The sequence below is a fragment of the Anabrus simplex genome, chromosome 6 (assembly GCF_040414725.1).
Source record: "Anabrus simplex isolate iqAnaSimp1 chromosome 6, ASM4041472v1, whole genome shotgun sequence".
In the NCBI taxonomy this organism is placed as follows: domain Eukaryota; kingdom Metazoa; phylum Arthropoda; class Insecta; order Orthoptera; family Tettigoniidae; genus Anabrus; species Anabrus simplex.
The window spans coordinates 183,112,512-183,128,326 of record NC_090270.1 but is presented as its reverse complement, the minus strand read 5'-3'; positions in this window follow the sequence as shown (position 1 = coordinate 183,128,326).

Sequence of the window (15,815 nt, the reverse complement as noted above, 5' to 3'; positions counted from 1 at the left end):
TCTGTTTAAAAGGACATTAAAAAATACAAGATACAGGCTACGTACTTACATATTGTATAAAGAAAGAAAATTAGCGCATTTCCACTAGTCCGAATTACAAAACAAATCACAAGACATTACCAAAAATTTAGACCCACTTAGAGGGAATGAAAATATAGAACAGAAAACCTTGAGCAAAGCAATATAACAACATCGAGAAATAATTCATATAACTTTAATAATAATAATAATAATAATAATAATAAATCCTGATATCTTTCCATTTACCTGGAATTGGCATTTTGTATGGATTTAGCCTAATTTTACGACCGGATGCCCTTCCTGACGACGCCAACCCTAGGTGGAGTGATGTATTTACTATTGCGTGCTTCTGTAGTGGTTTGTAGAATGTTCTGTTGTGTGTAGATGAAGGTTATCCAGTCCCGGATCCAGAGGAATTAACTGTCGACTACCCGGTTAAAATGCTCAACCCGGTCGAATCTGGTGCCCTCTGAACCAAAGGCCAGCATGCTGATCATTCAGCCAAGAAGCCGGACACTAAACAACTTGGCAGGTTAGATCCTGGCTCAGTACGATAGTATTTAGGTGCTCAAATCCCTCAGAACTCCTGCGGGACAACATTCCGGCACCTCGGCTTATCCGAAAAAGTAGTTAGTAGGGCGTAAAACTAATAATAATTTACGAAAAATAAGTATTCTAGAGCCGTGGGGTACAAGGTTTGAAGTGAACAATGGTGTAATAAAGTATCCCTTACTAATAATAATAATAATAACAATAACAATAAAATAAGAACAAGAATTTGTAGGATAAACAATTTGAAATAATTGCTAAAAAAGAGAACAGTTCTTGTGATAATGATCTTAGATCACATAAGTTAACTTTCCTGAATAATTCACTTCGATTATCTTTGGAAGAAGATTATGGTAACGCCGATTTTTTATTTGCCTTATGTAGCACCCACTCAGACACGCCTTATAGCTACGATGGGATAGGAAAAGGCTAGGACTGCGAAGGAAGTGTCAGTGGCATTAAGGCACAGCAGCCCCCGTATTTGCCTGATGTGAAAATGGGAACCACGGAAAACCAGCTATCAGTGCTGTCGGCAGTGGAATTAGAACTCACTATATCCCGAATGCAAGCTAAGAGCTATATACCGCGAACCACGTAGCCAACTCGCTCAGTGTTAGTGGTGATGTAGGACTGAAAGTCCTCATATTACTCCGTATCGTTGGCAAAGGGGATGAGGTGACTAGGAAATTCTAAATATTGTAGGTGTGGCGTTGGACAGCAGGCGTCTTGTAACATCGTTGTTCACTTTATATTTATTTTCAAAATGCTGGGGAAATGTGCTCAGTAGGATACAATGTAATAATAAATAGTGGTATTGGTTTTTCGTCCTACCGACTACTTAGTACGGTTTTCGGAGAAGCTGAAGTGCCGGAGATCCCTTACGGGCCGGTAAATCTACTGACACAAAGGTAACCTATCTGAGCACCTTCAAATACCAAATACAAGAAAATAAAAGTAGGCCTAATATACACGTGCTGGATTGTGCTACACAGGCAACGTAATTCTGCTAATCGACCAAAACTGTGTACTTTAGTAAAAAAAGAATCTTATCTAAAATATGATATTTATTCTTCGTGTTTTCTCTACAATTTATGCAATTGGATGCCACACACGTAAAGAGCATAATTTCTTCGATCTAATCTATTAGAAGTATCGCACCGTATGCGGAGAAATTATATGAATGGCGCTTAAACTATGGAGTCGCTATTTCGCCTTGGCACCACCCAGAGCACTGTAGCAGCCATGTTAACCACTCTATAGTCCTCTTTCTAGCTCGTTGGTTGTCACCTTCACCACGAGCCTACATTCCGCACACTATGACAGGGAAAACACGACTGAGGGAATATGGGGAGCAGGCACTGGCTGTGTTTACCTTGCGGTTACGCCGCTAGTCAAAGCAGGGAACACTCCTTTCCTATACAGAGCGAACACGTAAGGTTGGTAGGTGCATATGTCGTGCGATTTGAGGTCTATTTTCTGTTGCCCTGCTTACTCGTAACTTATGCTTAACTTTTGGACACTAGTGTACTTTCAAAGTAAATTAATCTCAATTTTGGTAGTTAAACATTGTTTCTCTTATATATAAATTTGCTTTGCTTGCCTTTGATTCATTTTCATATATTCATGTATTTCATGAGTATATACCAGCAAGTAAATTATGGAATTTCACTACTTTGTTAAGAGTACGAGTTCAGTTTTTTTCTTACTGATGATATAATTTCCACTGAAATGGAGCCTGGTATGTGAGTTTGCGCCGAGGGTGGTAAGGATGTACCCGGTTTACCCGGAAGGACGTGATTATGAGTTCCCGTTAGGAAGTCGAAAAAATTAACGAAGGGATGCACATTGGTCCGAGGTTCACTCAGCCTACATAAAAACGAGTGCCAGGCTAATACTTAGGGGCAAAGGCAGCCGGGAATCATTCTTTCCCATTTCGTGACGAGGTTACTAATAGTGGACTGCTTTACATTCATTCCACTCCTCCAAGGCCCTTAACGCTCTGTGTGGAAATTGATTTGCTATTCTGTTTTTAGGTAGGACAACATGCGAATGTAGTTTACGTTTACATGCAACTTAGGGTCGGTTTCTCGCTCGGCGCAAGGGTGTCCGGACATTTGTGGTCCGCATAAATCACGGACATTTGCGGTCACTGAGATGTGCTTGTGCCCGTGTTGTGTCGGCTGCAGTGCTAAAGCTACCTGCCTCCGGAGAAGTGCGGTTATCACTCTAGTCGACAAAAATATTATGTATTTCTCTATGAAATGAGCAATAGGCTTACAGAAAGTTCAATAAAATCTTTTCACGTTAGTTCATGTGGGTTTGGAATGTGTAACTTATATTTTAACATTTTTTTTATCGCAGTTTGAATGCAAAAATGTGCGCGAGAGAATGTTGTTCTCGAAGGGAGCGAGCAGGAGCCCAGGCAGGTTAGCGGGGAAACCCCGGGATTAAACTAATGAGGCCCACCTCCTGCTGGAGTGACCGCAAATCTCCTGTGACTGCTGGGGAATTTATGTGAGTGGGCTCAAGTATATCTCGTGACCACAAATGTCCAGTGAACGCAAATCTCCTTGACCGCAAATATCCAGCAAACGACAGAAGAACCGTCGAAATAGCAACACGGTTATTATAAGGTTGATGCAATTTTCTCTCTTGATGCGTGTAGCTGAAGGGGCATTAAACAATCATAACTATTAAGATGGTGGCACTATTTCTTCTTCTTCTTCTTCTTCTTCTTCTAGCTGCCTCTGTGGATCAGTGGTAGAGTGTTGGCTTCCGGATCCCAAGATAGCGGGTTCAAACCCGGCAGAGGTAGTCGGATTTTTGAATGGTGGCAAAAGTCAATTCGACACTCCATGTCGTACGATGTCGACATGTAAAAGATCTCTGGTGACACATTTGGTATTCACCCGACAAAATTAATTCAATCTCAGCCTTAGACGCCCAAGAGAGTTTGTTTACTCGGTCTGTCATCTAGTAGGCCTGGAGTAAAAACGGAACGTCGAAATTGACAAGCAGACAGCCAGATGGCGTCAAATTGAAATGTCTGCATACGGCCATACGATTATTATTATTATTATTATTATTATTATTATTATTATTATTATTATTATTATTATTATTATTATTATTATTATTATTATTATTTTGCTTTACGGCACCATATAGTGTACCATAACATCTCCGGTTATGAAAGTAAACCAAATGATTACTGTCTGGAGCACGTTGTTACGTACATCTTCACGCTCCGAGGAGCGCTCAGCCAGCAGAAAGTTTAGCTCTCTGCTCTCTGGTCACACACAGCTGAACTTCGTTGAATATACGGATGTACTGTACATTCACATCCTCTTAGCTTTCAAAACAAGATCTCTATCCGCTTATGAAATACTACCCTATTGTACCAACATGTGTTCAAACATGTATATTGTGCCTTACTCCACAGTAACACCGACGTTCCGCCAATTTATGTTGCACTTCTTCAAGATCAACAACAACGTGAACGTTATGAAATCGTGGGTTTTTGATAATTATTCATATTACTCACACTACCGTACTCTGAGAATGACTTTTATGTTAAAAGACAAGCATACAAGTGTGCAGAAAGAAAAAAAAAATCATGCAAGCTTGGGCTTTCAGCTGGTCGCCATCCTCCACGATGGTATTAAACACTAATTCTTTAAGATATTATTACCGAGCGAGTGGCTGCGTGGTTTGGGTCACGTAGCTGTCACCGTGCACTCGAGAGATAGTGGGTTCGAACCCCGCTGTCGGCAGCCATAGAGATGGTTTACCGTGGTTTCCCGTTTACACACCAGGCAAATGCTGGGGGCTGTACCTTAATTAAAGTCACGGTCACTTCCTTCACTTCTCTTAGGCCTTTCATATCCTGTCGTTTCATAAGACCTATCTGCGTCGATGCGACGTAAAGCAAATTGAAAAAAACAAAAACAAATTGAAAACCTAGAGTTATTATTATTAAGGTAGCCTTATTTAATCTACTAAGCCTCCGTGGCTCAGACGGCAGTGCGCCGGCCTCTCATTGCTGGATACCGTGGTTCATATCTCGGTCACTCCATGTGAGATTTGAGCTGGACAAAGCCGATGCAAGGTAGGTTTTCTCCGAGTACTCCGGGTTTTCCCTGTCATCTTTCATTCCAGCAACACTCTCCATTAAAATTTCATTTCATCTGTCAGTCATTTATCACTGTCCCAGAGGAGCGCGACAGGCTTCGGCAGCCGGCACATTTCTTATCCTCGCCGCTGGATGGTGACTTAATTTATTCCAGTCCAGACCCGGTCAGATGACTGGAAACAGGCTGCGGATTTTTAATTTTCATTATTATTATTATTATTGTTACCAAGCTTTTGTGGTAGGTAGAGGTGAAAGAAGGTGCGGGGGTGAACAGGTCTCAAGCTACGAAATTAAAGATAATTTAAAATTTAACAAGGTTATATTTTCTTTCCAAAATTCAGAAATAACACGAATGGCAGGTACAGAGTAGCAAGGTAACAAATTACAATTACAGTATTCACAAGATTTGGGCTTCGAGCCCCTAACTCACAATTCTTGGGCAATTAGCCCAACTTTACCCCAAAACAAGTTTCAACAGAGGGGCAGAAAACCCCATTAATGCCCAGGAGCACTTGCTCCAAATTACACAGTAAGGCCTCCTTGAGGCGCGCAGAAAACAAAATTTTCAAGAAAGAGCAACTTGCTCTCAAAATTTAAGCCTGTCAAAGGCCACACCAAATTCCACCTTCAAGCTGTCCTCTAAGGACATATACACAGGGGTAAAATACCCAACCTACTGAGGTCTATTAAGTGAGAAAAAGGTTAATTACATGACCTCTAAAATAACCATTTGAGAGGAGGCGATCTGCACTCCTAATACACTTTGTTTTAAAACCTAATCTGGCTCTAGGCCACAAATGCAAGGGCTAATCCCATACTAAAGAGGTGACTTTAGAAAAAAAACAATTTACATTACGTTAAAGAAGAATAGGTTGTGAAAAAGTAAGTTCACCTCAAAACAATATGAGTGGGAGCTCGAGAGGGTTAAGCACTCTCTATCCCAATATGTAGCTTAAAAGAGAATCGGTACAAAGAGTCTTTACATTTTAGGAAAAGTTACATGGAGGAAAAGCTTCGGACCCGCCCCGAGAGTTAAACTGCTGAGCTAGCAAGAAAAGAAGTTATTAAACGGCCATTACCTTGTTGTTGAACTGCTGCCCGAAGAAAGAGGCGCTTCCGCCCCCTGCTATGTACTTTATACACTGAAAGATGGTACTGAAGTGGCGCAGAGACCCTAAAATCAGCAGTTTATATACTCTCGCGGAAAGTTCGAGGCGTTTCATGAAAGAAAACACCCGCCCACAATCATTTATTGGTTAGGGTAAAGCAGCATATCCAATTTGAAGAAGGAACACCTTATTGGTCGTAAATTAATTAAAGAAATTCGGGATTGGCTAAATCCAAAACAAGGGGAAAGAAAGGGGTATACAGCCAACTTAAACAATAACAGAAAGAAATTTAACAAGAAACAAACTTTTGAAATAAAAATTTCTCCAAAAAACAGTTCTTTCACTTCGCCCTAGGGTGCACTATTGTAGTTCTTCAGTAGTGTCCTCTAGAAGAGAAAGTTCACATTTCTTACTACAGGTAAAACAAAAATACATCGAAAACGACCCGGTTCAGAAACTTCAAAATTTCCAAGTAGTGACATCTTCTGGGAAACTTGAAAATTAACACTTTAAATAAAGTTCAGACTTCCTCCAGTAGGGGAGTTTCAACTGGCGCAAAATTTGAATTAGCGGCGTGGAGGTGTACCGCCCGGTACAATTATTATTATTATTATTATTATTATTATTATTATTATTATTATTATTATTATTATTATTATTAAAGTAGCCTTATTTAATTTACTCATATCGTGTAATTATAAGACTACCAGCAATTGTACCCGTGCTTCGCTACGGTATTCCAGATTGTATACGGATATCGAAGTAAATAACTATAGGCTACATGAAGTTAATAATAATTTTTAAATTGCATGTAAATTGGCGTTATCCGAGATAAAGCATAGGGAGGTCCGCAGACGATGTTTCCAATGTAAAGTGTGAGTTGTGGAGTTGTGATGATAACGACAGGTGCACATGTCTACCACAATTCATTATGTTTTAGAAACGTTGAATAGGGCGATATTTGTGTAAGATTTTCACACAGAGCATTACTTTTCAGATACTTATGCGACAGCTTCAAACATGGAATTTGGCTCACATATGGCTACTGGGTGGGCCAATATTCGTGTAGAATTTGATGATCCCATCTTTCCTATAAGTGAATCAAACCATCTGTACGTGTACAAAGTGCAAAATTTAGGTAAATCCAGAAATAGAGAAAAATTTAATGTATAAGGGATAGAGATACGACAAAAGGTCATAGGACCGAAGTTGTAGATCACTCCAAATTGAACAGAGATTGTGCCATCCGTTTTGTGATACGACTTACCGTTTAGCCACGAAATACATCGAAAGGAAGGACTGCACCGTCATTAAAATTGCCTCCATATTTCGTTATTTTTCGGGGGTAAAAAATAAAAATTTTAAACGTCTCGTAAATTTTCCGTCGGTTACATGCTAAAAGCTATAATTTTGCAAAATTTCAACTTTCTAACTTGTCTGGGAGATTGTGCTGCGATCTTGATATGGGGGAGTGGGTTAAAAATCTGGACTTTAAGGAAACTTTTAAGCCCATAAAACCTGTAGGTTCTGGATAAATATCACCGACTGTGTTCTTATGCAGGTTTGAAACTCCCAGCATGTACCCCTCAGGGAATTATGAGAATTTGAAATTTTTCTAGGGATCCTGAAGTCATCAGGTTATCTGGTACAAAGTTTTAAATTTCTAAGAGGCCTAGAATGGTCTCACTAATTTACGTCTGGAACATACACACGTCCATTATCTCGGTCATTTCTGACAATTTATTTTTCACCCTTTCTCACCCCCTATGCCAAAGGGGGCTAAAGTTAGACTTTAAACATCCGGAATGTTACTATTCATCTCAGCGACCCGGAAAACTATGGATTCGGCAGTATATTAGATTACAATTATATTTCACTCCCCCTTCCCCCACCCTAAAGGGGGCTAAATTTTGAGTTTTAAAAAATCGGCGACCCCGAAAAGTATGGATTCGACACTACTTTCGATGATTTGTATCTCTTAGTCCCCTTGCCCCCCCGCCGTCCCTAAGAGTTCCTGGGGTGATTTACCCCCATGTGGATTTCCTGATACTAAAAATTCGGAGTGTCACTATTCACCTCAGCGACTATGTATTCGACACTATTATTTCTATATATCACTCTCCCATCGTCCCCCATGCGAAAGGGAGCTGAACTTTGACATTTAAAAAATGGGGAGTGTCACTGTTCATGTCAGCGACCCCGAAAACTGTGGATTCGGCACTTTTTCGATTATTTTTATATCTTGCCCCCCCTGACCCCCCATCCCTAAGGGAGCTACGGATGGCTTACCCCCCACAGTGCTCGTCTCCAGATAGTAAGTCATAAGTGTACCAAGTTTGGATGAAATTGCTCCAGTGGTTTAGGAGGAGATGTCATTTACACACACACATGCATACATCCATTTTTATATATAGTAAGAAGAAGAAGATTATGCTTGCTTTATTATTACATAGAGAAATTTTATTTTGAACACTGCAGAGATCTAAACTTAAACTGTATATCCGAAGAAATTATTCCAATCCGAGGAATGAATATTACTTCGCTCGCGGCATGCCCAATCATGAGAATGGCTTCAATAATATTAGTCATCAGTTTCAGAGTCGTGTTCATTGCAGAGGGCAGGATTCCTTATTCTTAAGAAGGATAATTGGTGTCACAATCGTCCGCTCTAAGATATTCGAGCGTACTCCAGGTGACTCCAAGTCTTTCGAAGCTCTGCCGTGTAGTTGATAGACTTGTAACTGTGTAGAACATCGGGTAATTCTTGTAAAAGTTGCTTGTTGAAAGAAATGAATGACATGATATATGATCAACATATATGATCATATATGATAAACATCGATACGGTCATGAAATGGACAACTTGTAATGATATATGATAGCAAGAAAGAAGAGGATGAAACCCGGCGCCGGCACATATGCCACTCCTCTCGAATAGCTCAAGACTTAACGTCCCGATCCGACGGACGAATCATCATCAACACCGTCATATGCCCTCACACCAAATAAGACCAAACACAGCTACCTACGTCCTGGACGTAAAATGGCTCCTTGAATATTGTGTTCTCTACCTATCTTATGTACGTTGCCTAGCGACAGCGACTCTATGCATTTAATCTTGGTGACAGCACTTTAGATTGTCATATCCCAATGTACGTTTTCCGATGGTTTTTCGTTCATAACTCACCAACGAAAGCGAAAATGAAAATTCCGGCTTCGAGGTGCATTCGGACCCCTTTCCATCTACCTATGTTCAAAATTTCAGATCTCTACGTGCTGTAGATTTTGCTGGGCATCGCGCACAGGCACACAGACACACAGACAGGCAGACAAACGCTTCCTTTTATAATATTATAGATTAGTAATCAAAGCGTGTCATAAATATATTTACTGGTCGAGAATATGTGACCACGTGACACTCCAGTATCTGCTCGTCATCTTGTCGGGCGTTAGTCATACTGGATGGTCAGGCCTGTGTGGTTTGGGTCACGTAGCTGTCAGCTTGCATTCGGGTTAGTGGGTTCGATCCCCACTTTCGGCAGCCATGGAGATGGTTTTCTGTGTTTTCCCATTTTTACACCAGGCAAATGGTGAGGCTGTACCTTAATTAAGGCCACGGACACTTCATTCCCTTCTCCTAGCCCTTTTCTATCCTATCGTTGCCGTAAGACCTGTCTGTGTCGGTGCTTCGTAAAGCAAATTGAAAAAAACAGAAACAAATTGAAAATATACAATTATTATTGTGGCCTGTTTGTGCAACGAGTTTTTTGTTTTTATTCATACTTTTTATAGACATTATTACAGTTATTCCGAAAATGTAATTTTTTGTCATATTATACGCCTATAATTTCGGAACCGTACTTAGCCCGGTGCACGTTACAGAATCATGAAAATCGAAAAAATATCTAGAAAAAGATAAGCAACGATGGTGTTTCTATATCTCATTTTAAAGATACATAACTAATGTACCTAGCAATGAGAGTCTGGACTCGTTGTGATGTCATAAGATAACGAAATAGTGCTGCCGTTTTGAGGTACTAAAATACAGTACATGCAGCTAAAAATTAGTATAGTCCTGGATTCCGGCGTGGTAGCACCTCGTGTGGGGTGTAATTTGATTTGTGTCAGTAAGATCTGGACGTATGTGGAAAATCACAAATAGTTTTCATTTGAGAGATTAGAGTGAAGATATATTTTTTCTTTACAAGTAGCTTTACGTCGCACCGAATCAGACAGGTCTTATGGTGACGATGGTACAAGAAAGGGCTAGGAGTGGGAATGAAGTGGCCGTGGTCTTATTTAAGGTACAGCATTTGCCTGGTGTGAAAATGGGAAACCACGGAAAACCATCTTCAGGGCTGCCGATAGTGGGTATCGAACCAACTATCTCCCGAATACCGGATACTGGCCGCAATTAAGCGACTGCAGCTATCGAGCTCGGTAGCAAAAGTATCGGGAACAGGCCATAGATATATCAGAATCGATGATGAACTGAAAATTAGTACTTAAAATACTTTTCCTGCAAGTTTTGTTATATGCAATATTTCCTAAAATATAACCGTTGTGGAATATGCAGTAACACTTTGGAAACTTCTCTAATCCTTCCCTATACTTAGGCATATTATAATAATGTTTAACCTAGTTTAATTTCTAATTTAACTTTTACTCAAGAATGAGCTTTCATTCTTAAAAAGTTTATAAAGCGACCATAGAGCACTACACAAAACCAAATGAAATGGTAATCTACGACATGTTTCCGGGTAGGGTCGGTAGATGCAGAGTGGGTCTCGGCCCATAAGTGGCCATGGCTGGTCCGTGGTCCAACAGCTCTGCACTCTGACCGGTCAACCGAGCAGAGAAAGGGTGGCCACGGCTCTACCGTGGGTCTACGCCTCTGCATTCGGGAGATGGGGCAGGGCTGGACCTCACGGCTGACCCCAACCGTCGGCTGTCCTGAGAATGGTTTTCCGTGGTTTTCCATTATCCTGCATTAAGGCGAATGCCGGGACAGTTCCTAGTATTGGCCAAGGCCGCCAACCCCCTCACCTTCTTCGAACATCTCCTTCACCGAACAGCCGGCCTGAGTGGCTCAGACGGTTGAGGCGCTGGCCTTCTGACCCCAACTTGGCAGGGTTCGATCCTGGCTCAGTCCGGTGGTATTTGAAGGTGCTCAAAAACGTCAGCCTCGTGTCGGTAGATTTACTGGCACGTAAAAAGAACTCCTGCGGGACTAAATTCCGGCACCTCGGCGTCTCCGAAGACCGAAAAAGTAGTTAGTGGGACGTAAATGCAAATAGCATTATTACCTTCACCGAACAAATCTCTCGGCCTGAGAGGCAGCCTCCCCTTCAGGGGAGGAATCCAAACATTTTAGTAATATTAGTAGTTCCGAGAAGCCTCAGAGGCTCAGGCGGCAGCGCGTCAGCCTCTTCACCGCTCGGTTCCGTGGTTCAAATCCCGGTCACTCCATGTGAGATTTGTGCCGGACAAAGCGGAGACGGGACAGATTTTTCTCCGGGTACTCCGGTTTTCCCTGTCATTTTTTTATTCCAGCAACACTCTCCTTTGTCATTTAATTTCATCCGTCAATTATTAATCATTGCCCCTGAGGAGTGCGAAAGGCCTCGGCAGCCGACACAATTCTTATCCTCGCCGCAAGATGGGGGCTTCATTCATTCCATCCCTGACCCGGTCAATGACTGGAAAACATATTGTAGGTATTCATTTTCAGTAAGTTTGTAGTTCCGGGTAGGTAGTGCGAGATGCAACCTTAATTATCGGTATGTTCAGTGTGTTGCCTACACATCAGGCGATCCCATCTATTGCGTGATATGAATAAGCTTGAGATCCATTTTATGTCTCACCAATATTGAGATACATTTCACGTATGGATGATTAAGAATGCTTCATTTCAGCCGTGACCTCTGCTTCCCGGGAAGAATCTCCGACATAATCTGCTAACGAGATGCATCACCAATTATTTGTAGATGAATAAACTTCATCTTCGCCTCACTGAAAGGAGATGGATCTCTACATTTCTTGAGTCGGTCCATTAAGTGGCTCAAATCGATAGAGAGCTGGTTGAAAAAATAGCAGAATTTTTGATGGTTTATCAACGACAATTTGTAAAGTACGAAGATATCCTTGAAAATAATATAAATATTTCTGTCGGTTCTAGAAATAAAATGGAATGATTATCACAACATTTTCTGAATCCAATAAACGAGACAAACAGGGGGAAAATGTGTTGCGTAGGTGATCCCGAGTATCAAATGTATAGGTGTCTACTGAATCATTGTTTCTTTGATGTTATAGCACGTAATTGGAGCAATCTGGCCACATATGGAAGCCTGAACAGTATTTTCAACATCTACTAAAAGGAACAATGCTGAGAATTTTTTTATTATTTATTATTAGAAACAAAAGCCAACGAACTTGTAACCCATAGCCAACATTTGTACCTGGTCTTATATTGCCTTAATACAACTACAACGTTGAGTTCATGCTCGAGCATATAGATGAAATCATTAATAAGGTTACGTCAATAACGTTCCGTAGCTGCGAATAACACTGCCTTACGTTTGGACAGGAAGTGTTTCTTAGGACTACTAGCAGTTTCTATGCGTGCCAGTCATACGCCATGGCTCTCTGTAGTTAAGGTGGCAAAATCCCACATCGCTGCTGTTGGGGAGCTAAGCTGGCAGTGAACAGGTTCAATTTCCAAGCTGAAGGTGACCAGGATTTTTTTTTTGCTAGGGGCTTTACGTCGCACCGACACAGATAGGTCTTATGGCGACGATGGGATAGGAAAGGTCTAGGAGTTGGAAGGAAGCGGCCGTGGCCTTAATTAAGGTACAGCCCCAGCATTTGCCTGGTGTGAAAATGGGAAACCACGGAAAACCATCTTCAGGGCTGCCGATAGTGGGATTCGAACCTACTATCTCCTGGATGCAAGCTCACAGCCGCGCGCCTCTACGCGCACGGCCAACTCGCCCGGTACCAGGATTTCAGGCTCCTGTGCGTACGCTAACTACTTCAAGTAACCCCGCAGGAGGAAGTCAAGTGGCGTAATATCGGGTGATCTGGGAGGCCAGAGAACTGGTTCTCCCTTCCTTAACCCATTTATTAGGATACGAAGCATGAAGATGATTCTGGACGACTACTGATCCTTGATGTGAGGCCTCGCCTTGTATGAATTACATTGGCAATCTGTTAAGCAGTGGCACGCTCTCCAGCAATCGTGGGAGTTCATTTTGAAGAAAATGAAGGTAGCGTGTTCCCGTCAGATCGTCGTCCAAGAAATATAATCTGATTTGGTAGTCGCCCATGATCACACATCAGACATTAACTCCCCAATGCACTTGACATGCGTACGGTCTTATCCATTGGGGATTCTGCGCGCTCCAATAGTGCATATTGTGCAGACTCACAGTGCCATTATTGTGAAATCCCGATTCAGCTAAAAAGAAGACTCTTGAAAAAAGGTTACATCATTGGTTATACGGCGCATTGTCCATTGACAAAATGTTACCCGAGTATCGAAATTACTTCCGGGCAGCTGCTGATGTAACACAGATGGTAGGGATGAAATGTATTGATACGCGATATTCGCATGATGGACAACGGGCTGGTGTTGGTTTGTCGCGTAAGTGTCTGTGCATTTGAGAATTTTTCCAGACAGCGTCCAAAACAGCCACTTCATTTGGACGAGACATTATAGGAGGATCTCTAACAGGATGTACCCTTCCACGTGTACCAATTGACTACAATCATCGCTCAAGGTTCCGGAACGTATTGGCAGTCTGTAGACTTCTGTCAGGAAAGATACAGGCGTTGCGACTCGAATGCAGCTTGCCTTATTTATCAATACATTAGCAACATATCAACGTACTTGTCTCTGGTGTTAGTTACATAAAGTGCTGTGATGAGACCTGTTAAGTGTGGATAAACATTGTGTAATTCTTAAATAAATGCATAAGGTTGGATTTGAACTACTGCACTATCGCTAATGCAATAACACATCCAGTCGGCACGTTACCGACTTAGCCACAACGACAACACTCGTGAAATTCGCTAGAATTGTATTACTGAACTTCCCTTCCACCTCGAAAGTTAATATCCGTCCCAGAGTTTTCAATCATAGTTTACGGCGTTCATTTAACTTACTTCCATTACAGATCAACTGGCATCACCTACTAATTCGATCTTATTATGGGTACATGTGTTATTTCAGGAAAGAATAAAACTCTTCTTTGTACAATGGTCCGTAGGATGGGGCGGGGAAATTGTCCATAGTCGTTTTTTCTTTGATAGTTGCTATTTGCTTTACGTCGCACCGACACAGATAAGTCTTATGACGACGATGGGACAGGGAAGTCTTAGGAATGGGAAGGATATAGCAGTGGTCTTAATTAAGGAACATCCCCCGCATTTGTCTGGTGTGAAAATGGGAAACCACGGAAAACAATCTTCAGGGCTGCCGACAGTGGGGTTCGAACCCTCTATCTCTCGGATGCGAGCTCACAGCTGCGTGCCCCTAACCGCATGGCCAACTCGCCCGGTGAACCTTTGATAGTTCCAAGGCTCATTTACAATGCTGACACACACGCAGAGTAGATAGCAATATCGACCTTAAGGAGAAATTTAGTCCACCTCTGTGGTGTAGTGGTTTGTGTTATTAAGAAAGAAAGAAAGAAAGAAAGAAAGAAAGAAAGAAAGAAAGGAGGGAGAAATGTAATACTGATTGGGTTTCATAAAACTAAATAACAAGAGGCGGGCGACATTATATTTACTTATTTAATCCGTTAATGGTCCAGGGTTGGTTTTTCTCTCGGACTTAGGGAGTTATCCCACCTCTACCTCAAGGGCAGTGTCCTGGAGCGTGAGACATTTGGTCGGGGATACAACTGGGGAGGAGGGCCAAATACCTCGTCCAGGCAGCCTCATCTGCTATGCTGAAGAGGGGACTTGCGGGGGATGAAAATAATTGAAGGGATAGGCAAGGAAGAGGGAAGGAAGCGGCCGTGGCCTTAAGTTAGGTAGCCTACCAACTTAGCAGTTTCCTGGAGAAACCACGGAAAACCACTTCGAGGATAGCTGAGGTGGAAATCGAACTCCTCCTACTCAGTTGACCTCCCAAGGCTGACTGGACCACTCGTACCACTTTTCGAATTTCGTGGCAGAGCTGGGACTCTACCGCCGGGCCTCCATGGGTGGCAGCTAATCACACTAACCACTACACTACTGTGGCGGACGGCGGGCGATATACCTATTATAATTCTGTAAGAGCAGTCGATTGCACCCACGTGTTAATAGGAAAACCACACAAACATTAAGACGAGTATATTAACATGAGAGCGAGGGTGATTTTTTCCTTTTTTACAAGTTGCATTACGTTGCACTGGCACAGATAGCCTACGGCGACGATGGGACAGCAAATGGCTAGGGGTGCGAAGGAAGCGGCCGTGGCTTTAATTAAGGTACACCCCCAGCATTTGCCTGGTGTGAACATGGGAAACTGCGGAAAACCACCTTCAGTGCTGCCGACAGTGGGTTTCGAGCCCACTATCTCCAGAACACTGGATACTGGCCGCAATTAAGCGACTGCAGCTATTGAGGTCGGTGAGGGTGAAATTGATCATGATACACCGTATTCGAATAATAATAATAATAATAATAATAATAATAATAATAATAATAATAATAATAATAATAATAATAATAATAATAATAATAAGAGAACCCCATGACAAGAGGGCAAGAGGACAGTTTTAATATGTAAAGAAGGCCTCGCCTTGGTGTTAGTTGGAGCCTCATCATCTGATTCGGCACTTGACTGGAAACAGTAAAGGAAAAGTTACATAGTCTTCCTTGACACACCATAAATGTATTATATTTGCCTTTGACTGTGGTATCAGCCTGTTCGGAGAGAGATAGGTGGCTAACTAGTTATGTTACGACAAATCACCATATTTACAGGACTTAGTATAACAAGGCTTCAGTAT